The sequence below is a fragment of the Rattus norvegicus genome, chromosome 3 (assembly GCF_036323735.1).
Source record: "Rattus norvegicus strain BN/NHsdMcwi chromosome 3, GRCr8, whole genome shotgun sequence".
In the NCBI taxonomy this organism is placed as follows: Eukaryota; Metazoa; Chordata; class Mammalia; order Rodentia; family Muridae; genus Rattus; species Rattus norvegicus.
Window position 1 is genome coordinate 122,194,960 of NC_086021.1, and position 23,850 is coordinate 122,218,809.

Below are 23,850 nucleotides of genomic sequence, written 5' to 3' on the forward strand. Positions count from 1 at the left end.
GGGAAGTTGATACTCTGAAAAGAAGCTGTTATATCCGTTCAGAAAAACATGATGTTCATTTGGACTTAAGAGGAGGTAGTGATTCAAAGATAGGAATACATTTGTAGCACAATTTCAGATGCGTGAGTGACATAGAAATTGAGATGCTGAACAGTTACATCCAGGAGCCTGAAGCTAAGAGAAGGGCTCTGTACTTTAAATATTAATGTAAGACTTATGCTAGTCTAACATACTTTAGCCATGGAAAAAAGTAAAAGACCCAAGGCCTTTATTTAGGTTCACAGTGTGCTTCTTGAATCAATAAATTCTTTTATAAGGATCAATAAAATCTTATGGCAAAAACAGAACACTAGAATGCCACTCAAACATGGTTATAAAGTAGACAATTTACTCAACAACACACAGCAGTGGAAATATATTTCCAGGTGTTTCTCAGGCAAAGTGATGGGCCATGCCAAGCCAGTGTTTCTCTTCCAGACGCTATTTATCATTAAGGATAAAAAACTCTTGGAAAAAGTTCACCTAGTCTGTAAACTTTCATGCTACTAGATTGCCTGGCTTCTCTTCCTGCCTCTCAGGAGTGCACTTAATAAGATGTGAGGTTCGCACAAACCTATGTAATTATTTGAAGAATAATTTTATGGTAACTTTTTGTTTAACTTGAAATCACTGCTCCTCATGGACTGGCTGCTTGGTGACTATAATTTTCAGTTTTGAGGTCCTAATTGAAATTACAAACATAAACACACAAACGTACGTGATCCACAAGTGTACAAGATCAAGGCATTTTGAGAAAATCCACGTATCCATGCAACCAGCCATGCTCCGTATAAGTCATCCATGCTAGGCTTAATCAGATTCCTGACTTTTGTCCTCCAGCTTTTCCTAGATGGGATTGGTCATGTGACCTGCCAGGTTCCCAGAAGCAGGGCTTCTGGCCGCTTGAAGTTCAGTTGAGTAGACTGTTAAACACCAGCTTCCAGAGTGCCCAGCCTTATCGTGTGTACACCTCTTAGTATTTAGTCTTCCAGTATCTGCAACATGAGTGAGCACTCCTCATCCATTCCTGGTACTTAATCATTTTCTGCTCTGCATCAATCGGAGAGAAAGAATCCTAGGTTCAAGAGTCATGGTTCTTTTGCATCCTTTCCTCCTCTCCCTTTAGATGATTAAAGAACCATAGGCTTAATACCGTACCTCTGTGCTTTTTATTCCCCAACAGCGGCTGTAGCGATATAGGGGTCTCCTGACAAGAGATTCATGGACCTAACACGGCAAGTCACCTAATTTGAATACATGTAGAATTCCCCTCTGTGAGAAGATATGAGGTTCACTTTGTCCCCTAACCCACAATTCTTGGTGACTTAAGTAAGTCATCTCAATATCTGGGGACACTAATATCAAAATACTGTCACCTAAGCGCTGCAGTGCATGCCTGTGGTCCTACAACTTGGGACGCAGATGCGTTGCGGTGAATTTGAGGTCAGACCGGGGTGTATAGCAGGACCCTGTCTCAAAACCAAAGGTAAACGCTTTCCTCCAAAGTGACTGTTTTACACAATCTCATGCTCCTCTTCCTCTCTGCTCCTTTTTCCTACGGTAGTCATAATTAAAGTGTGAAAGGATTAGCTATAAAAGACAACAGGGGTCACCAGGGAGGTTCTCTTTGGACACTGACAACCACCACCTTGAACTGAGATTTATGAGCCCCACTCCCTACAGAAGTTAACTCAGCCTCATCGCTAGTCAAGAGTGATTTGAGGAGACTCCCTGCTGGGTAATGTTTCACTGTAGTGTACTTTTAGGTGTTGGCTTTAATGATGGTGGATGGGTCTGCATCACCGTGGGGGCATGCTGAGACAGACTCCCAGTGAAGGAGTTGGCCTGGCTATAATGTGAATCAAGCTCTCTTTCCTTCTCCAGGCAATTAGAGAGCAGGGATGCATGCTTTGAGCCAGTGTTCACACAGGCGATTCTTCTGCTATTAGCGGAGCAGATTGACTCCATTTTGATCATCCTGCCCTCGTCTGCTTGGCAAGCGCAGTGTGATGTCCATATGCTCTATTGTTCCCGTCAGCAGGGCGCTAACGGTTCTTTTTGCTGCTGCTCTCACTTCAGTGGGGGATGTTTTTTTAGCCCCCTTTTCAATGTTGCCAACACATACATATATATTTTTAAAACATAGCACTTATTCTGGAGCTGCAGAAGGTGTGAGAGCTGTGTCCTCTAGCCATGCTCCTGCATTTACATTCAGACTCTGCTTCCTGCCTTTAAATGCAGTGTAGATTGGTTTTCCAAAGAGGTACAGATCACCAGCAAGTGGCAGTAGCCTGGCTTAAAGACAGGCTGCACTTACACTTCAGAGGCGGCGACTGCCTGGAACTGGGAAAGGGTTGCAGCCAAGCGGAATTTATTAGCGGGATCTATAGAATGTGTTAGAAGAGCCAGTGCGAGCCGGCAGGCACACAGGTTGGCCCACCATCACACGAAGTCAAGCAGGCCAACTGCTCAGGACATTTGGACTGGCATCCTTGTTCAGCATTTCTTTATTTCTTGCAATAGAAGAACACAAATGGAACAAATTCTCAATCCTGGGGAGTTGGCCTTCTTGTGTGCCCCTCCTCCCTTCCTTGTAGCTTCCGTCCATGTTCTGGGCCCCCACGCTTTTTTCTCCCCCCGGATGGTGTTAAGGAATCAATTGCTTCTCTAGTGTTTCCAGTTGATTCTCTTCTCACCAGTACCTGAATTTCCTGTGGTGCTCTTTTTTTTTTTTTTGACTCAGAGGAGACTTTTCTCAGTTCTTCACAGGAGGAGGATCTGAAACTCCATCTTCAATGAGAGGGCTGTGGAATTTGGCTTCCTTACAAGAACTAATCAATGAAAAGTGTGGGCTCCACCACACCTGATCCCGAGAAATCCCCACAGGAAGAGGAAAAGACCATTTATCCTTCTTGGCGGCAGGAGCACTCAAAATGTGTGTCAGCATGTTGATTTAGTTTTTTTTTTTTTTCAGATGGTGTTTGAGTGTTGAAGTTAGCCTGATGAGAGTCACCCAGGGACAGAATGGTATGGCAGGGGTTGGCTTTTGCAAACATAGCTACATGTGGTCAGGTGGTAGCTCCATCTTGCCCGGCTTTTGTAGTCATCTGGATTCATCTTCAGTTGCCCTCTCAGTGACTGGGATAGAGACCCAGAGAGTAGCTGAGACACTTGGAGGTAGATGAGAGAACAACTTAGCCTTAGGTGACAAGTCTTCCCCAGGGATGATATTTATATTTTCTTATTATTTTAATTTCTGTCACGAAGAAAATCTTCCAATTTTGACAATTTCAGGACAAATAGACTTATAACTCATTTTCACACAGGTATTTTGCCCATCGATCACACTTCTTGACACTTAGTAGTCAGAATTCTCTCTTCTAGTGTCTTAGCTTAGAGAGGTGGGCAGGGTAAGCTCTACTCTATGTGCTTCCAGGGGACACAGGAGGAGGTACTCTGCCTCTCCTGCCCTCCAGTCTTCAACATTAGGATCAAATGACGTAATGTTTAAAACAGCTGGGAGTCAATCTGAATGAGTGGTTAAGCAATTGAACTGTCTTCTTCCTATTTTAAATTTCATCCACATTCAATCTTATTTTTCAATATGGAACTCTCAAAAGTAACAAACGTTCTCATTTCTGCAATAAGGAAATCGTCATTATCTTCACTTATTTTGAACCTGCTGCTGCTATTGTTGATAGACCACTTAATTGTGATGAGATTTTTTTCTCCCCCTTTCATAATTTGTTGGGATTTGTCTTTGGGTAGAGAAGCTCGTGGCAGCAGGTTAAACACAAACCTAGTGATGTCTTGGTTCTCCTCAGTAGATGGATCTCTGTGCATGAATATTCAGGGCAATCGAGAAGAGTCCATTAAAAACAAAGTGGAACTCTACCTGTTTATAGATTACTTCTCTGTGTAATTACACTATGTTTCAGCAACTAATAGGGACAAAACTTCTTTAACAAAAACAACTGACTTTCCATAACATGAATTAAAGGAGAAATTAAGGTCAATTCTGTTTCAAATAACTGTCTCAAAAGGAAAAAAAAATCTCTTCATTAATCAAAAGCATCCTGATCTTCTTCTCCCTATTAATCCAGGTATATAGAAGCTCCTAACACTTGTAACCAATCTCTGTCTGCTCTAATGGATATTGGGAACCTTTATTGATTTGGGTAAATTTGCTTCTTCTAAGGTCAATAATGATAAATGAGTCATGTTCTGCATGAAGTGACTTGGTACTTCGAATTAAATGATTGTAATTATCTGTAGTTATTCTGTAACTGCTGCTGTTACGGCTGCTGACAGAACATCCATGTAATTAAAATGGGAATCTTTTTCTATGCTGTTTAATTTGGGCAAATGTTATCTGCATGTGGAGAAGGTGGTGGCTGTGGTTTAAGAGGCAGATGCAGCAGTGCCAGACACCTTCCCTTGGGTCTCTGTCCTCACCCTTTCCACCACCATCTTTCATACCGTGTTGATGTTGGTCGTAATCAGTCAGCCAATTGTGGTACCTGGGTAACTGAAGGAGGAACAGAGCTACATTGGCAACACTTAGGCCTTTTTTTTGCTGTATTAAATCAGGCTCAAAAATGTTAATCACCCAGAGTGTTTGCTTGACCACCCTATTAGAGTATCTGCGTGTAAGTGAGGGTTCACCCTGTGGTGTTAGGCAGTCACCAGTGGTGAGGAAACCATATCTGCCCCTAGGCTCTTGCTGGGCTTCAATCTGCACTACATCTTGAACAGTTATCTCCATACAAAGCCCGGGGCTCTCTCTCCACAGTTAGCACTTCCAAGAAGAAGGCAATTGCACAGGAGATATGAAATCTGAGCTTGACGCCAGCACGCATGCCCTTGATGACAAGCAGAACTTCAGCATCAGGTAAGATCCCTCTAGAACCTTCCTTATGCTGCAACCCTCTTCATGTTGTGGTGACTGCCATCCATAAAAATAATTGTGTTGCTACCTCATAACTGTAATATTGTTACTGCTATAGATGATAATGTAAATATCTGTCTGTGTTTTCCAGTGATCATGGGAGACCCCTGTGAAAGGATTGTGTAACCCCTCAAAGGATTATTACCCACAGGTTGATAACCACTCATTTAAAGGCTACCCTGTGTAATGTTTAAGGGAGGTAGAGCTATTCTACTCTCTCTCACTGATTAACATATACTTTCTAGGCCCATGTGATATAGCTCATATCTCACATGGAGTCAGGAGAGCCATGACGGTGGTCCAACACAAAGTCCATAAATGTATTTAAATATAGATTTTTCTATTAAGAGTTTTCTTTCTTTGTTACTCAGTTGTGCGGTTCTTGAGAAGGAGCTTTGTGATGAAGTTGTTTCACTATACCAAATGCTTGAATATACACGGGAGAACCAACAGACTTGCGTCAATATGTGTAGGGTAAATAATCTTGAAAAGAACTCCAGAAGCCAGGACAGTCAGTTGGAGAGAATATTTCAAAATATCCTGGTGTTACACTCTACCACACCAAAAGTAAGTGGACAAAATAACTTTTAATGTCTCTATGTGCTCTAACTTTGAATGCAAATGCATCTTCACCTCTTCATGGTGGACCACACTGAACAATAACTAGTGAAGGTGACCATTGGTTTGTTCCTCAGAAAATAAAATATAGCTGCACTCAACCTGGAAGTAACTCCACAGAAAGGAAATGAGAGAGTATGAAGAGCTCACTGGGTAAGTAAATAAGACATGCGAGGAGACACGAGGCAAAGGATCACTGTTTGGAGTAGAGTCCTGAACTGAGCAGATGTAAGTTGTACTTGCAGACAATAGAAGACGGTAGTGGCTTGACCTCAAATGATGAAAAAAAAAGAGGAAACAGGTAAATGGACAGGAAGTTTAGAAGCCATGGAAGAGTCAGAAACTGCTGCCAAAAATTTGTGAAGAATTTGATTCAAGTTGCAAAACAGACAGCAGAGGAACAGGTCACTAAGGTCATCTCTGCTTATTATATTGACTTTGAGACTTGTCCTGCTTTGGGGATAGGATAACTGTAGGTAGAAACAGACAGACCACTTAGGACAGGATTTCCTCTCCTTTAAGAGTCTTAAATACTGAAGAAGAAAAGCGAGAGGTTAGGACTGCCAGACAAGAGATTCTCTAATCCCCTGCCACATTCGACATCACTCCTCATACCTTTCCTAACCTCTTTAAATCAGGGATCTCCGTTTAAGAGTCACTGCCATTTGTTTTTATGGTTCTCGAGGTTTTTTTCATCTGTTTCTTATTTCCCACATTAGTCTGAGACTCCACAAACTGGGGATTTTTATCTCTCCAAGATTAGGAATGGGTCATGTTGCTCATTATCTCCAGCCTACATGTGCTGATGAAATAAAATAAAAGACTATAAAAGATTTGAAGTCATCCTTTAGGCCTCTGGCTTCCTCTGCTGAGTAAGGAACCAGTAAACAAAGAGCTCCACTGACCCTATTATACAGGTGTGTGCAGTACGGAAGCCGGCTGGTGTCTGCTTGCTCAGCCCCAGTAGAGATACAGCGGGACCATAGAGGCAGTGAAATGGGAACGGACACTGAGGAGGAAAACACACTTCAAGACAGGGCCACTGCTCCCCTCCTCCATCTCTCACCAAGTAAACTGTTGAGCTCCCCGACACCCTTAAAGCCAGCAAAGCTGATGAACTCATAGCAGGTGTTCACACTTGCCGCCTTCTAATTTCAGTTTAAATTCCCACCGTCCCCAGAGAAGGCATTTGTAGAGAAATTGGGGGAAATGAGAGTACTGGGATATAAATTCTGGAATCAGAGGTTGGGCTATAGGCCAAAACCCTGAGTAGGATTAGCTCCACCCTGAAATAGGAGTACATCAAGAAGAGACTTAGTCCACTATGGTTTACAGATAAGCCATGTGGAGGATTCAGGTCAAAAAGTGAGCCTGGAAAGAAAGAAGAGAATTAGCACTAATGGAGTGTTTTTTCCGTTTTCTACACATGAACTCTCAATTGCAGCCTTGCTCCTACATCTGTTTGCCAGATAATGTGCACAGCTGCATTGGGTCATTGTTTGTCTACAAACAGAATATTACATACTAAATGTTGTGCGTTTTGGATGAATTAAAAGGAATTCTGTTAGAGAGAGGAGGAGGCAAATACAGTTATGCTTGAGATCCAGCTTGCCTTTATTAGAAGTTTTCTTTGAGTGCCTATTCCTCACTGCAGACTATGAAATTTACTTGAGGAAAAACAAGAGTGGGATGGGCATTAGGGGAGCCAACGCACTCACTTGCCAGACTGTATGCTCTTCATTAGTTTTTATTGCAACCCAATACTAGAGTCATTGTGTCCTTTGCATGCACCAAAGTCTGCAAGCATGGCAAAGCAGCTTGAAGACTGGGGAGAATGAGAATGGGGGTCTCTATGGCCATGGTAGAGATCAGTGTAGGGCAAGGAACTGGAGCTGAACAGAAACAACTGTTCACTGTCTCCGTGACTTATTGCTATTCACTTAGACAGCAGGGACTTGGCTTGTTTGCTATTACTTAATTTTTTTTTTTGTTTCAACAACCATGGGAGCATCTTACCCATTCATTTTCTTATTCCTGCTTTCCACAACCTAAGCTTCTGATCCTAAAAAGGCATCTCAACTGAAAGTTCTATTGGTTAACTAAATGGATATAGTGTCAAACTCCCTTCTGTGTGCTTACATGCACAGATAAACCCTCCGACTTAACCAGGGACGCTTCTCTTTCCAGTGATCATTGGTAACGGTAGCAATTTGTGACTGTACAAGGTGCTGAGAACAAGACAAATGACTGCTAGCTCTAAATATGACAGTCATGTAATCCCCTCTAAGGCTCACAGAATATTGCAGAAGGGGCAGAATGATTGTAAAATCCCAAGGTAGAGAGTAGGGCTGCAGTGTGCCAATTTTTGGGCTGGACACCGACAATGAAGAGTCAAACACATTAACTGTAGATGCTGGATTTCAAAAGAATTGGCCTGTCAACAGTGAGGCATAGAGCGGGGAAGAATTCAGGAGAGGTCAATCCTCAACTGGTGGACTATTTTTCTATTGATACATTTAGGGAAGAAGATCCATTTTCTTCAGCTGCATGTTCACTGGTGACTCCAACCATTCTTCAGTTGATAGTGTCATTGCAATAGTGACACAGATGGCCCTGATAAAAGCAAATGTTTCAAAAACCAAATCAAAAGTCATGAATCTGGGAAAGAAAATGGAAGGGACATTGAATGTGGATCAGCATTTGATAAGGATCACAGGGAATTTGTCATAAGAATAGGTTACATACATGTATGATATTGCCAAGGAACAAAATTAGCCAATAACCAAAAAAAATTAATCAGCAACAGGAAAAGAAATGTTAACTTCTAGAGACTTCCAAACATTATGGTTTATATTTCAATATTAGTTCTCTCTCTCTCTCTCTCTCTCTCTCTCTCTCTCTCTCTCTCTCTCTCTCTCTTTCTGTATGTGTCTATGTCTGTGTGTCTGTCTGTATGTCTGTGTGTGTGTTTGTGTGAATGTTTATGACATGTACATTTGAGAAGCCAAAGGAGGATATTGGTTGCCTAGTAGTCTCCCTTTATTCCTTTATCACCCTTTGTCTTCCATTAAGACAGGGTTTCTCACTGAACCTGGAGTCAGCCCTGGAAATCTTTTTGTATCTGTGCCATGCCACCCCCCCTGCTCTCCACAGTCCTAAGATATACAGGCCCACATCTGTCACACCCAGCTTTTGTCAATGGATTCTGAGGAATCCTGACTGTGATCTTACTGAGCTGGCTCCTCAGCCTCTGTAACCTTCACTACACTCTCACTCTATTTTACCTTGTGTGTGGGTGTGTCCTACCCACATATATGTATGAGTACCATGTGCATGGCAGGTACCTGAGCAGGTTGGAAGAAAGCATCAGATTCCTTTGGAGAGGGGCTACAGATGGTAACGGGCTGTCGTTCGTTTGGGAATTGAACCTAGGTCCTCTGGAAGAGGAACAAGTACCTGTAACCACTGAGCCATCTCCCCAGCCCCTGTAACGTCTTACTTACAAATTATCCACAAGTCACAGCTAGTTATAAGATATTATTTAGAAGCTTGACACCTTGGCAGTCTTTGGCGCTTTCTGATGACGTCATCAGCACATTCATGATACCAACCTGGCAACAGTGACGCCATGGTCCTCACATTTTCTCAGTTGGAATTCTTCTTTAACGAACTGGAGTACAGACTAGAATCATCACTGGTCAATGGTTAAGATAATTATATGACTCTGATTCTTTAAAAAAAATCAAACACGTGGTTTAAAAACAAATACTGCTGTGCTACCAACCTCTCCTTTCTTGAGCACAGGAAGAGAATTACCGAGAAAAGTTATCTTCAACAAGTTATGGTGGTTAAGTTATGAAACTAGAGAAATCGGATGCAGATTTGACAATAGCTTTATTTCTTCCTTCCCTTGACAAAATGGATTCTTTTGTGAAAAGAAAAAAAAAACTATCGCATCTCCGCCCTGCAATAAAATATGTGCATAAAGTGAAAAATGCATTATTTACCCCATGTGTATGTACTGCATCATCTTGCCACCGAGAACGTTTCTCTCATGACAGAACACATAGAGTTGTATATAATGAACTGTAATGAGAAGCATGAAAACATAGATGGCTTTAATTTTATTTATTTAATTAACCGAAAGCAACTTTTAGAGGAATGTTCTGCAAGACGCGAAGACACTGTGGAGTACAGTGTCTGTGTGAATACAAAGTTCATGCTGGCCTAAGAAATGGTTTAGTTAGTCAAAATGGAAGCTATCCCCAAAGTGCAAACTCTTTCCTGTAGTGATATGTGGCGTATGAACCCATTCCACCCATCACTTATGCCTTTTTGCTTTAATACCGCAGTTTCCCTGGGGCATTTTATTATGTTCATGCTAACCAGAACTATTTCTCCCTCTGCCCTTTTACAATATCACCTATCTGTTAAAATATTATTTAATGTAATTTTTAATGATATACATAGGTGTGTGCATGAGAGTCTTAAATAGAACATCAAATCCTCTGGAGTTCGAGTTACAGTTGGTTCTGAGAACCTGGTATGTGTGCTGGGTACCTAAAGCCTACAGCTAAGCCTTATGCGCTACTGGCGTGGGTGCTGGGAACACAGGCCAGGACCATGGCTTTAAGAATATGAATGTTTGGTTCTTTACTGCTGAGTTATCTCTTCAGCCCCTATATCCCAGTCTTAAGTTAGAAAGCAGCATGCCCTGAATACATGTGAGCGTTCACATTTTTCGCATAATGACATCTATCCTCCTCCACAGGCTGCAACCCTTTTTATACTCACATCCCTGCTTAAGACTCAGGACAAAAACCCTATTTTCTGTTAGGGTAATTTTATATAACCCTGGTTACATTTCAATTTATGGAAATAATTAGAGCAAAGCAGATCACCAGAAAGTTTAATTAGCGAGGCATAGTTTTGAAGGAAGTTTATTCTCTGTGAAAATTATGAAAGACTAGGCACTTGGCTCTGCAACATAAAGTGATATTCAGAGTGGCATGAGGATGGCAGGAGGCCATCTCTAGAGTCAGCAGTGTTCACCAGCACAGAGCTGAGGAAGTTAAGTGGTCAAAGGGAGGGTGGTTCAAGCAAACTCAGACCCTGGGCACTGAAATCCACACTGGTACTTCTGCCCTTCTCTTTCATTTGATGCTGTTTTATTTAATTAAGTAGTTTTTTTTTTACTTCAGCAGTTGTTTGTTTGATTTTTTTAAATCAATCATTTTTATACTGTATGTAATATGTAAGCTGATTTTTTTCATTTTAATCATTGTGGTTAATTTTCTCATGCTCATATTACAGAGACTTTCAGAAATACAATGTACACGCTATGTCCCTTTATATCTACATTACGTATACAGTGCCTTTGGCAAGTCTTTTACTAATAATTTTAAATTTCCAGTGAGAATTCAGATTAAGGTAAAAAGTTAAGCTGTATCTTTAAGACTTGTTCCAAACCTCTCCTCTTTCAATGTTTTCTTACACCCCTAGCCACTTCACCGGTTCCCCATTCTATTACAAAATCAGTTCTCTGCAGCCTTAAGTTAAACTTTATATACTTGTCTATCATTTTTTGTTTGCATTTACCACAATGTTTTAGGGTTTAGGAATCAATATGTCATCCATTGAATAAGGGAAATTTGGGGGTCTCAATAACTATACTGATTCTATTCCAATAGAATTGTTCTTATAATTAATGTAGGATGCTACATGTTATTAAGACTACACAGTTTTGAAACCTGCTTATGTGCAGTGAAATTATGTCTTTCTTCTTTTGTTACAGTTGTCCTGGGCCATGTGGCCTCTAACACCCATTTTCTATGACATCCGTCTGTATCTTAACTGAGACCAGTGATTCTAATATGCACAGCAAAAGTAAGACCATCAAAACCTCATGATAAATCAATATTTTGTACAATAATTAGGAATCTTTTAAATATGGAATTTAGTGGATTTTACAGATAAACATCACCCTGAATATGGTAAGTTCAAATAAGACTAATAAATTCTTGCCAATTCAAAGAAATCCAATATACCGTCACTGCAGAAATAGCCAGGAATGTTTATTTACATTCGAATAAAATATATGAGCCTTTAACTTTATAATTTTACTGTGTAAATTTTTCTACAGCTCTCCTTAATTGGTAGCATAAAGATCCATTGCTACATAGGTGTAAACAGCAAAAATTATAGTCCTAGATGCATAAAAATTGCATATGTTTTGTTATGTGAAGACCAATATTTAACTTTGGAAAGTGTTTGATACTGATTTCATATTGACATTAATGAGATGACAAGACACACGAGGTCATGCTACAACTGACGTCACTTCGTCAAGCCTGAGAGAACATAGGCATGGAGAAGTCTCCAGAATTCACACAGTGGGTTGGGTAGGTGTGGTATTAGATTCTGTGTCTTCTGGGTAGGCTGAAGAGCCATATTACCGTCCCTGTGGTTCTCTGTGACCCAAAATTGATCTTCTTCCCATCATGAAGTTTTAAGGAGGCATCTGAGTAGCCTCCATGTAACTTCCCTTTGTCCCTATAGTGGAACAAGATCATTATTGCCATAGAACTTTGAAAAGCTTCAGATGAAATAAATAAAATGCATTGAAACCTGAGTTTAGTGACCTTAACATGCCAAGAGTGTTGTTGGAATCAATATGTCATCCATTGAATAAGGGAAATTTGGGGGTCTCAATAACTATCCTGATTCTATTCCAATTGAGAAAGTGATTAAGGATTTTTTTCTAGAATGTTACTGAATTCTGTACTTGTACAGTGGATTTTGAAAATGGGTAGACTTTGGTATGGAAGTAACGGCAAACTGCTAGGGGAGGGCAGCACAAATGGCAGGGAAAGGAACGAAGAAGAAGAAGCAGCTTAGTTTTAGACATAAAATCTGAGCACTGGAAGACTAGTTTCTGGTTTCAAAACTGGGAGCCCAAGAAAGATGGGTCATTTGATCCATATTTTACAGAAAGTTAATCACAAAGGGAAGCTTTCAATTCCATTCTCCCAACCATGTTAGAACAAAATCTTCTACTTGCAGATGTCATAAACTCATTGCCATACACTCTGTCTTTCGATATCCACAGTGTTTCTAAAGATAAGAAGTTCTGAGGCATCCTGCAAAAGTATGCTTCTTAAAAGTCAGTCAGATCATTTGTACTGACTCCCAATTCTAAAAGTATCAAAACGAAGTAAGGCTGGATATAAATAAATATATCTGGAGGAAAGCAAACTGCTTTCTTCTATTTTCTTGATTCTTATTTAATCTTGTCATGCATGTGTGTCTTTTGCATTACATCTGAAACCATTTTGAAAAGGAGTCTAAGCAAAGAGAAAATTTCAAAGCTCAAGTATAAGACTCAGAAAGGAGTTCTAACTTTGTTCAACTGTTCATATTCTTGCTTGTCTATAAGACTAAAGGTTTTATATCAGATTTTTAATAAAAACTTGAAGTTCTATTTGTGGGAACACATCAATATATATGAAATAGAAACTTCCCAGCACCACATTGTGATTGAAATCATTGTAAAGCAATTTTAAAAGTCCATTTGTTTATTTTTATATGTATATGTATGCCTATATATGGATATGTGTAAAGGTGCATCTATGCGTGGTGCACATAGGAAGTTCTAAGGACAACTTTTGGGAGTCAGTTCTATCTCTTTTTACCATATAGCTCTCAGGAACTGAACTCAGGATGTCAGACATGGCAACAAGCATCTTTATCCACTGAACCATGTCACTGTCCCAGAATCAATCTTCTGCTCTTGTTAGTCCAAGATCTAATTTCACCTTAAGAATATGTAGATCATTTTTGCAGCCAGAACTTGACATTTGCAGCAGCAGGAGCAACGTACCTCATTGTGTGAAATGATAGTTCATGTTCAATTAAGAGGCATAAAAGAAGATGTTATGGGATAGGCTGTAAATCAGCTGGTAGAATGCTGACCTAGCATGCAGGAATCCCTGGGTTTCATCTCCAGTTCTACAAAAAACTTGGGCATCATGTTCCACGAGTGTAATCCCAGTACTGTAGAGATGGAGGGAGGAGGATCAGAAGTTTAAAGTCATCTTGGACCATAGGAAAGCGATATATAAGATCCTCTCTGTAAATCAATACATGAACAAATGAGGCATAATTAATGAAGAGTTTTACTGTGTTCCAATGTGGAAACTAATTTTCCAAAGACTAACTGCATTTTTAATTAATTTGGTTCTGTTCCATACACAAACAAGTTTTCTCTTAAATTTTAGCTGCTTTTAAATTGATCTGAAACATTAAAAGAGTGAGGCTAGAACATGAAGCATATAGGGTAAGTGGCAAACATTGAAAGTAAATCTCTATGGAGTTTTAATGTTACAAAGAGATGCAAGGGACCTAGACCAGGAGAATTGTGTGGGAAGGGGGAGAGGAGGGCAGGGTAAAGGAGGGAAGATGGAGGGGGATAACTGACACTACAGTCTATTTGAAAGGTCATATGCAAACCTACTATTGCTGAAGCCCATAAAATATATACATATATGTAAGAGATGCAAATGGAATCAATACATAATAGAGGAGACAAAGCTTCAACTAAACTTCTCATGCAACCAAGTAAAACCTTCAGCATCAGGAATGGTTTCCCTCTTGTTAAGTTGTTGGATAAAAAGGTCTCATAGACACTGCCCCCCACCCTGCTAGAATCTCCCAGGTGTTTTGCTAAAGCTATTGGTTATTCTTCATAAACTGATGGTAAGGATTTATTGCTATATATACTTTACTTTTGCCATTGAACATGAAGAATGAAGCTGGTACCCAAATAGAAGCTTCACCCCTAGTGATCAGAGTTCACAGTGGTAGAAAGTATCCTTCATACTACCAGACGTGGAAGATAATTACAAATATCTCCCAACTACTAATTCTGTGACCCAGAACAGTGACTTATCTACAAAATATAATGCTGCAATAGTGTCAGAAATGTCATAAAATGAACCAACTGCCATTTGCTTAGTTTTAAGGCCTACTCCATGAAATGGAAGCCACATGTGACATTGCTAAAGTAACCAAGGGCTTGAAACTATAAGTTCAGTCCCTAGGGGAAAGCCTACCTCTGTTGCTCTGCTGAAGAAACACAGCAATAAGTTGACTCCTAATGTCATGTTGCTATACCTATAGATATGAGCATCACCCAATGCTCATCCCAGAAGCTTCTTGGTTAAGTAGATGGCATGTATTTACAAAGAGATCCACAACTGAACAATGTGCATTAAGGTTGAGACTTTGAAACACTGAGTCCTAGGTGAAATGTCTTTATAAAACCCTCCCCTCAGGGCTCAGAGTCCTACCCAGAAGAGGAGTCAGAAAGATTATAAGATCCAGAGGTGGTTAATGATTCCAAGGAAACACTGTCTTCCACACACAACAGGAATGATACACATATAAAGCCACAGAGACCATGACAGCAAGCATAAGATACACACAAGTTCAAAACAGACAAAATCCCAGACCCGAGAAAGGAGACTAGACACTAAGTCCCACCCTAGCTAAGAGGTTATTTACAATCTAAGGTCTCTGAGTTCTGAGCATCTCTCACCTGCCAGGTTTATGGTAAATTCTAGAGGATCCCTCCACCTTCTACCTCCTGAGGTTGCCTGTTTCCATTCTTTCTGCTGGCCCTCAGGGCTTCACTCCTGATTCCTCCCCTCAATACCTGATCATGTCACCCTTTTCCCTCCCCTGTTCCCTATACTACCAAGGTCTCTCCTTCCCTCTGTTTCCCATGATTGCTTTCTTCTTCCCAAGTGTGAGTGAGGCATCCTCACTTGGGCCCCTTGGCTTGTTAACCTTCTTGAGTTCTGTAGATTGTGTTCTGTACTTTTTGGCTAATATCCATTTATTAGTGAGTACATATCATACATGTCCTTTTGGCTCTGAGTTACCTCACTCACGAAGATGTTTTATAGTTCTATCCATTTTCCTGCAAAATTCATGATGTCCTCCTTCGTAATAGTTGAATAGTATTTCACAAGTGTAAATGAGCATTTTCTGTAACCATTCTTCCTTTGTGGGACATCTGGGTTTTCTCCAGCTTCTGACTCTCACAAATAAGGCCACTATGAACACAGTGGAACATGTGACCCTGTGGCATGGGAGGGCATCTTCTGGGTATATGCCCAAGAGTATTCAAATTATGCTCGGAAAGGGAATGCCAGGTTTCTTCAATGGCATGTCCCTGGATATATCACCCATATTTCAAGAGGGCAGGCTTTATGTACAGGAGTAATTGGCAATACAAACTTCATTTATTTATGTGTATGTTTTTGTTGTTTTGTTTTGTATTTTTTTTAACGATCTCTACTTTTATTGTATATATTTAAATTTTATCCTGTTTTCTGTAATAAGAAATATGATATAAAATATCAAAAAAAACCAATAATTATCTTAGATTCAATGACCTTGGTTCTATCCCATCACAACATTACTTAGCCTACTTTTCATGATGTCTACTTGAAATGTATAAGTATATATATATTATATACATTATATATAATATACATATATCCATCCTTAGATCTGATAAATACTGATTTTTTTTAATTTCACTAACAATTATTTTTTTATTATTATTAACTTGAGTATTTCTTATATACATTTCGAGTGTTATTCCCTTTCCCAGTTTCCGGGCAAACATCCCCCTCCCCCCTCCCCTTTCTTATCGGTGTTCCCCTCCCCATCCTCCCCCCATTGTCCCCCTCCCCCCAACAGTCTAGTTCACTGGGGGTTCAGTCTTAGCAGGACCCAGGGCTTCCCCTTCCACTGGTGCTCTTACTAGGATATTCATTGCTACCTATGAGGTCAGAGTCCAGGGTCAGTCCATGTATAGTCTTTAGGTAGTGGCTTAGTCCCTGGAAGCTCTGGTTGCTTGGCATTGTTGTACATATGGGGTCTCGAGCCCCTTCAAGCTCTTCCAGTTCTTTCTCTGATTCCTTCAACGGGGGTCCTATTCTCAGTTCAGTGGTTTGCTGCTGGTATTCGCCTCTGTATTTGCTGTATTCTGGCTGTGCCTCTCAGGAGCGATCTACATCCGGCATCTGTCGGTCTGCACTTCTTTGCTTCATCCATCTTGTCTAATTGGATGGCTGTATATGCATGGGCCACATGTGGGGCAGACTCTGAATGGGTGTTCCTTCAGTCTCTGTTTTAATCTTTGCCTCTCTCTTCCCTGCCAAGGGTATTCTTGTTCCCCTTTTAAAGAAGGAGTGAACCATTCACATTTTGATCATCTGTCTTGAGTTTCATTTGTTCTAGGCATTTAGGGTATTTCAAGCATTTGGGCTAATAGCCACTTATCAGTGAGTGCATACCACGTATGTCTTTCTGTGTTTGGGTTAGCTCACTCAGGATGATATTTTCCAGTTCCAGCCATTTGCCTACGAATTTCATAAAGTCGTTGTTTTTGATAGCTGAGTAATATTCCATTATGTAGATGTACCACATTTTCTGTATCCATTCCTCTGTTGAAGGGCATCTGGGTTCTTTCCAGCTTCTGGCTATTATAAATAAGGCTGCAATGAACATAGTGGAGCACGTGTCTTTTTTATATGTTGGGGCATCTTTTGGGTATATGCCCAAGAGAGGTATAGCTGGATCCTCAGGCAGTTCAATGTCCAATTTTCTGAGGAACCTCCAGACTGATTTCCAGAATGGTTGTACCAGTTTGCAATCCCACCAACAATGGAGGAGTGTTCCTCTTTCTCCACATCCTCGCCAGCATCTGTTGTCCCCTGAGTTTTTGATCTTAGTCATTCTCACTGGTGTGAGGTGAAATCTCAGGGTTGTTTTGATTTGCATTTCCCTTATGACTAAAGATGTTGAACATTTCTTTAGGTGTTTCTCCGCCATTCGGCATTCCTCAGCTGTGAATTCTTTGTTTAGCTCTGAGCCCCATTTTTTAATAGGGTTATTTGTTTCCCTGTGGTCTAACTTCTTGAGTTCTTTGTATATTTTGGGTATAAGGCCTCTATCTGTTGTAGGATTGGTAAAGATCTTTTCCCAATCTGTTGGTTGCCGTTTTGTCCTAACCACAGTGTCCTTTGCCTTACAGAAGCTTTGCAGTTTTATGAGATCCCATTTGTCAATTCTTGATCTTAGAGCGTAAGCCATTGGTGTTTTGTTCAGGAAATTTTTTCCACTGCCCATGTGTTCCAGATGCTTCCCTAGTTTTTCTTCTATTAGTTTGAGTGTGTCTGCTTTGATGTGGAGGTCCTTGATCCACTTGGACTTAAGCTTTGTACAGGGTGATAAGCATGGATCAATCTGCATTCTTCTACCTGTTGACCTCCAGTTGAACCAGCACCATTTGCTGAAAATGCTATCTTTTTTCCATTAGATGGTTTTGGCTCCTTTGTCAAAAATCAAGTGACCATATGTGTGTGGGTTCATTTCTGGGTCTTCAATTCTATTCCATTGGTCTATCTGTCTGTCTCTGTACCAATACCATGCAGTTTTTATCACTATTGCTCTGTAATACTGCTTGAGTTCAGGGATAGTGATTCCCCCTGAAGTCCTTTTATTGTTGAGGATAGCTTTAGCTATCCTGGGTTTTTTGTTATTCCAGATGAATTTGCAAATTGTTCTGTCTAACTCTTTGAAGAATTGGATTGGTATTTTGATGGGGATTGCATTGAATCTGTAGATTGCTTTTGGTAAAATTGCCATTTTTACTATATTAATCCTGCCAATCCATGAGCATGGGAGATCTTTCCATCTTCTGAGGTCTTCTTCAATTTCCTTCTTCAGTGTCTTGAAGTTCTTATTGTACAGATCTTTTACTTGCTTTGTTAAAGTCACTCCGAGGTACTTTATATTATTTGGGTCTATTATGAAGGGTGTCGTTTCCCTAATTTCTTTCTCGGCTTGTTTCTCTTTTGTATAGAGGAAGGCAACTGATTTATTTGAGTTAATTTTATACCCAGCCACTTTGCTGAAGTTGTTTATCAGCTTTAGTAGTTCTCTGGTGGAACTTTTGGGATCACATAAATATACTATCATATCATCTGCAAATAGTGATATTTTGACTTCTTCTTTTCCGATCTGTATCCCCTTGACCTCCTTTTGTTGTCTGATTGCTCTGGCTAGAACTTCAAGAACTATATTGAATAAGTAGGGAGAGAGTGGGCAGCCTTGTCTAGTCCCTGATTTTAGTGGGATTGCTTCAAGTTTCTCTCCATTTAGTTTAATGTTAGCAACTGGTTTGCTGTATATGGCTTTTACCATGTTCAGGTATGGGCCTTGAATTCCTATTCTTTCCAGGACTTTTATCATGAAGGGGTGTTTAATTTTGTCAAATGCTTTCTCAGCATCTAATGAAATGATCATGTGGTTTTGTTCTTTCAGTTTGTTTATATAATGGATCACGTTGATGGTTTTCCGTATATTAAACCATCCCTGCATGCCTGGGATGAAGCCTACTTGATCATGGTGGAGGATTGTTTTGATGTGCTCTTGGATTCGGTTTGCCAGAATTTTGTTGAGTATTTTTGCGTCGATATTCATAAGGGAAATTGGTCTGAAGTTCTCTTTCTTTGTTGTGTCTTTGTGTGGTTTAGGTATAAGAGTAATTGTGGCTTCGTAGAAGGTATTCGGTAGTGATCCATCTGTTTCAATTTTGTGGAATAGTTTGGATAATATTGGTATGAGGTCTTCTATGAAGGTTTGATAGAATTCTGCACTAATCCCGTCTGGACCTGGGCTCTTTTTGGTTGGGAGACCTTTAATGACTGCTTCTATTTCCTTAGGAGTTATGGGGTTGTTTAACTGGTTTATCTGTTCCTGATTTAACTTTGGTACCTGGTATCTGTCTAGGAAATTGTCCATTTCCTGAAGATTTTCAAGTTTTGTTGAATATAGGTTTTTATAGTAAGATATGATGATTTTTTGAATTTCCTCTGAATCTGTTGTTATGTCTCCCTTTTCATTTCTGATTTTGTTAATTTGGACGCACTCTCTGTGTCCTCTCGTTAGTCTGGCTAAGGGTTTATCTATCTTGTTGATGTTCTCAAAGAACCAACTTTTGGTTCTGTTGATTCTTTCTATGGTCCTTTTTGTTTCTACTTGGTTGATTTCAGCTCTGAGTTTGATTATTTCCTGCCTTCTACTCCTCCTGGGTGTATTTGCTTCTTTTTGTTCTAGAGCTTTTAGGTGTGCTGTCAAGCTGCTGACATATGCTCTTTCCTGTTTCTTTCTGCAGGCACTCAGCGCTATGAGTTTTCCTCTTAGCACAGCTTTCATTGTGTCCCATAAGTTTGGGTATGTTGTACCTTCATTTTCATTAAATTCTAAAAAGTTTTTAATTTCTTTCTTTATTTCTTCCTTGACCAGGTTATCATTGAGTAGAGCATTGTTCAATTTCCAAGTATATGTGGACATTCTTCCTTGATTGTTATTGAAGACCAGTTTTAGGCCGTGGTGGTCCGATAGCACGCATGGGATTATTTCTATCTTTCAGTACCTGTTGAGGCCCGTTTTTTGACCAATTATATGGTCAATTTTGGAGAAAGTACCATGAGGAGCTGAGAAGAAGGTATATCCTTTTGCTTTAGGATAGAATGTTCTATAAATATCCGTTAGGTCCATTTGGCTCATGACTTCTCTTAGTCTGTCTACATCTCTGTTTAATTTCTGTTTCCATGATCTGCCCATTGATGAGAGTGGGGTGTTGAAATCTCCCAGTATTATTGTGTGAGGTCCAATGTGTGTTTTGAGCTTTAGTAAGGTTTCTTTTACATATGTAGGTACCCTTGTATTTGGGGCATAGATATTTAGGATTGAGAGTTCATCTTGGTGGATTTTTCCTTTGATTAATATGTAGTGTCCTTCCTTATCTTTTTTGATGACTTTTAGTTGAAAATTGATTTTATTTGATATTAGAATGGCTACTCCAGCTTGCTTCTTCTGACCATTTGCTTGGAAAGTTGTTTTCCAGCCTTTCACTCTGAGGTAGTGTCTGTCTTTGTCTCTGAGGTGTGTTTCCTGTAGGCAGCAGAATGCAGGGTCCTCATTGCGTATCCAGTTTGTTAGTCTATTTCTTTTTATTGGGGAGTTGAGGCCATTGATGTTGAGAGATATTAAGGAATAGTGATTATTGCTTCCCGTTATATTCATATTTGGATGTGAGGTTATGTTTGTGTGCTTTCATTCTCTTTGTTTTGTTGCCAAGACGATTAGTTTCTTGCTTCTTCTAGGGCATAGCTTGTCTCCTTATGTTGGGCTTTACCATTTATTATTCTTTGTAGTGCTGGATTTGTAGAAAGATTTGTGTAAATTTGGTTTTTTCATGGAATATCTTGGTTTCTCCATCTATGTTAATTGAGAGTTTTGCAGGGTACAGTAACCTGGGCTGGCATTTGTGTTCTCTTAGGGTCTGTATGACATCAGTCTAGGATCTTCTGGCCTTCATAGTTTCTGGCGAGAAGTCTGGTGTGATTCTGATAGGTCTGCCTTTATATATTACTTGACCTTTTTCCCTTACTGCTTTTAATATTCTTTCTTTATTTTGTGTGTTTGGTGTTTTGACTATTATGTGACGGGAGGTGTTTCTTTTCTGGTCCAATCTATTTGGAGTTCTGTAGGCTCCTTGTATGCCTATGGCTATCTCTTTTTTTAGGTTAGGGAAGTTTTCTTCTATGATTTTGTTGAAGATATTTACTGGTCCTTTGAGCTGGGATTCTTCACTCTCTTCTATACCTATTATGCTTAGGTTTGATCTTCTCATTGAGTCCTGGATTTCCTGTATGTTTTGGACCAGTAGCTTTTTCCGCTTTACATTATCTTTGACAGTTGAGTCAATGATTTCTATGGAATCTTCTGCTCCTGAGGTTCTCTCTTCCATCTCTTGAATTCTGTTGGTGAGGCTTGTATCTACAGCTCCTTGTCTCTTCTTTTGGTTTTCTATATCCAGGGTTGTTTCCATGTGTTCTTTCTTGATTGCTTCTATTTCCATTTTTAATTCCTTCAACTGTTTGATTGTGTTTTCCTGGAATTCTTTCAGGGATTTTTGCGATTCCTCTCTGTAGGCTTCTACTTGTTTATTAATGTTTTCCTGTGTTTCCCTAAGTGTGTTCATGTCTTTCTTGAAGTCCTCCAGCATCATGATCAGATATGATTTTGAAACTAGATCTTGCTTTTCTGGTGTGTTTGGATATTCCATGTTTGTTTTGGTGGGAGAATTGGGCTCCGATGATGCCATGTAGTCTTGGTTTCTGTTGCTTGGGTTCCTGCGCTTGCCTCTCGCCCTCAGATTATCTCTAGTGTTACTTTGTTCTGCTATTTCTGACAGTGGCTAGACTGTCCTATAAGCCTGTGTGTCAGGAGTGCTGTAGACCTGTTTTCCTCTCTTTCAGTCAGTTATGGGGACAGAGTGTTCTGCTTTCGGGCGTGTAGTTTTTCCTCTCTACAGGTCTTCAGCTGTTCTTGTGGGCCTGTGTCTTGAGTTCACCAGGCAGCTTTCTTGCAGCAGACAAGTTAGTCTTACCTGTGGTCCCGAGGCTCAAGTTTGCTCGTGGGGTGCTGCCCAAGGGCTCTCTGCGGTGGCAGCAACCAGGAAGAACTGTGCTGCCCCTTCCGGGAGCTTCAGTGCACCAGGGTTCCAGATGGCCTTTGGTGTTTTCCTTTGGCGTCCGAGATGTATGTACAGAGAGCAGTCTCTTCTGGTTTCCCAGGCTTGTCTGCCTCTCTGAAGGTTCAGCTCTTCCTCCCACGGGATTTGGGTGCAGAGAACTGTTTATCCGGTCTGTTTCTTTCAGGTTCCGGCGGTGTCTCAGGCAGGGGTCCTGCCGCTCCTGGGCCCTCCCCTACGGGAGCCCAGAGGCCTTATACAGTTTCTGCTTGGGCCAGGGATGTGGGCAGGGGTGGGCAGTGTTGGTGGTCTCTTCCGCTCTGCAGCCTCAGGAGTGCCCACCTGATCAGGCGGTGAGGTGTCTTTCCCACAGGGTCTGGGAGCAGAGAGCTGCTGCGGGCCCGGGATCCGCGGGCGTGGGACCTCCGGCAAACCCAGGACGTGCCTGGTCCTAGATGAACTCTGCCTCTGTGTGTCCTGATCTCACCAGGCAGCTCTCTTGCAGCAGACAAGTTGGTCTTACCTGTGGTCCCGAGGCTCAAGTTTGCTCGCGGGGTGCTGCCCAAGGGCTCTCTGCGGCGGCAGCAACCAGGAAGACTTGTGTTTTGTATTTTTATATCATATTGATTTTCTTTCTTTCTTTTTAGATTTTTGAATTTCATTTCCTGATGATTTTCTTGGGGATTTTTAGAAAGAGGAAAATGAAGTTGGATGGGTTAAAGAAGTAGAGATGATTTTGGAGGAGTTGAGGGAAAATATATAATCAAAATATATAGTAAAATGTTATGTAAAAATTAAAAAAACATAATAAAAGCTATATTACTGTAATCTAGGGTATTCTTATTGAATTGATAAGTATAAAAATGAGAAACCGGGAGAAAGGAGGCCTGCTATAAATGTACTGCATTTGAATGTAAATGAAGTGATTTTTAACACTGATATCTTCTGGTGTGTGCTTTGAATAAAGGACATTATATAATATGCATGTGCATTTACTTATACATGTAGCCGATGGGCTTGTATTTTGCATTATAGATTAAAATTACCATGTAAAGATAATGGATGTCATTTCATTACTATTCCAATATGCATTTTGACTTCAGCCATCATGGATTCTCAATACCTGAGAGGCTGTGCTTTAAGTAGAACAGAGTAGCCAGTCATTACAGTACAATGATGCCATTTGCTGGGTGGGAATAACTACGTTTCTCCCACAAAAATGAAATTATTATTCCTTAAAAGGACTGACATCTAGTAGGAAGTCTGAGGATGAAGTTATTTTAATTGCTTTCTCCTCTTGTGGCTTGAGTTTTCTTTTGGCTCCTGACTCACTGAACACAGTGGATCACTGGGTCCTGCGTTCTGTCCAGAGACATATCTTGACTGGCAGACACACTCATTTCCCTTCTATTTATCAAAGACTTACAGAGGAAGAAATGTCTTTTAAAAACTCACGTCTGTTCATTATTGTTCTTGAGCACAAATAGGAACTTCTTAGCCAAACTGTGAACACAGAAAGAAGTGAGTGGCCAGGATGGCTATTGTGGTGTCCTTTGCCGCCATTCTTGTGGCTTTTATTCTCATACCCAGGAGATGGACATCTAAAGACAAAGAGAAGAAGCTGGAT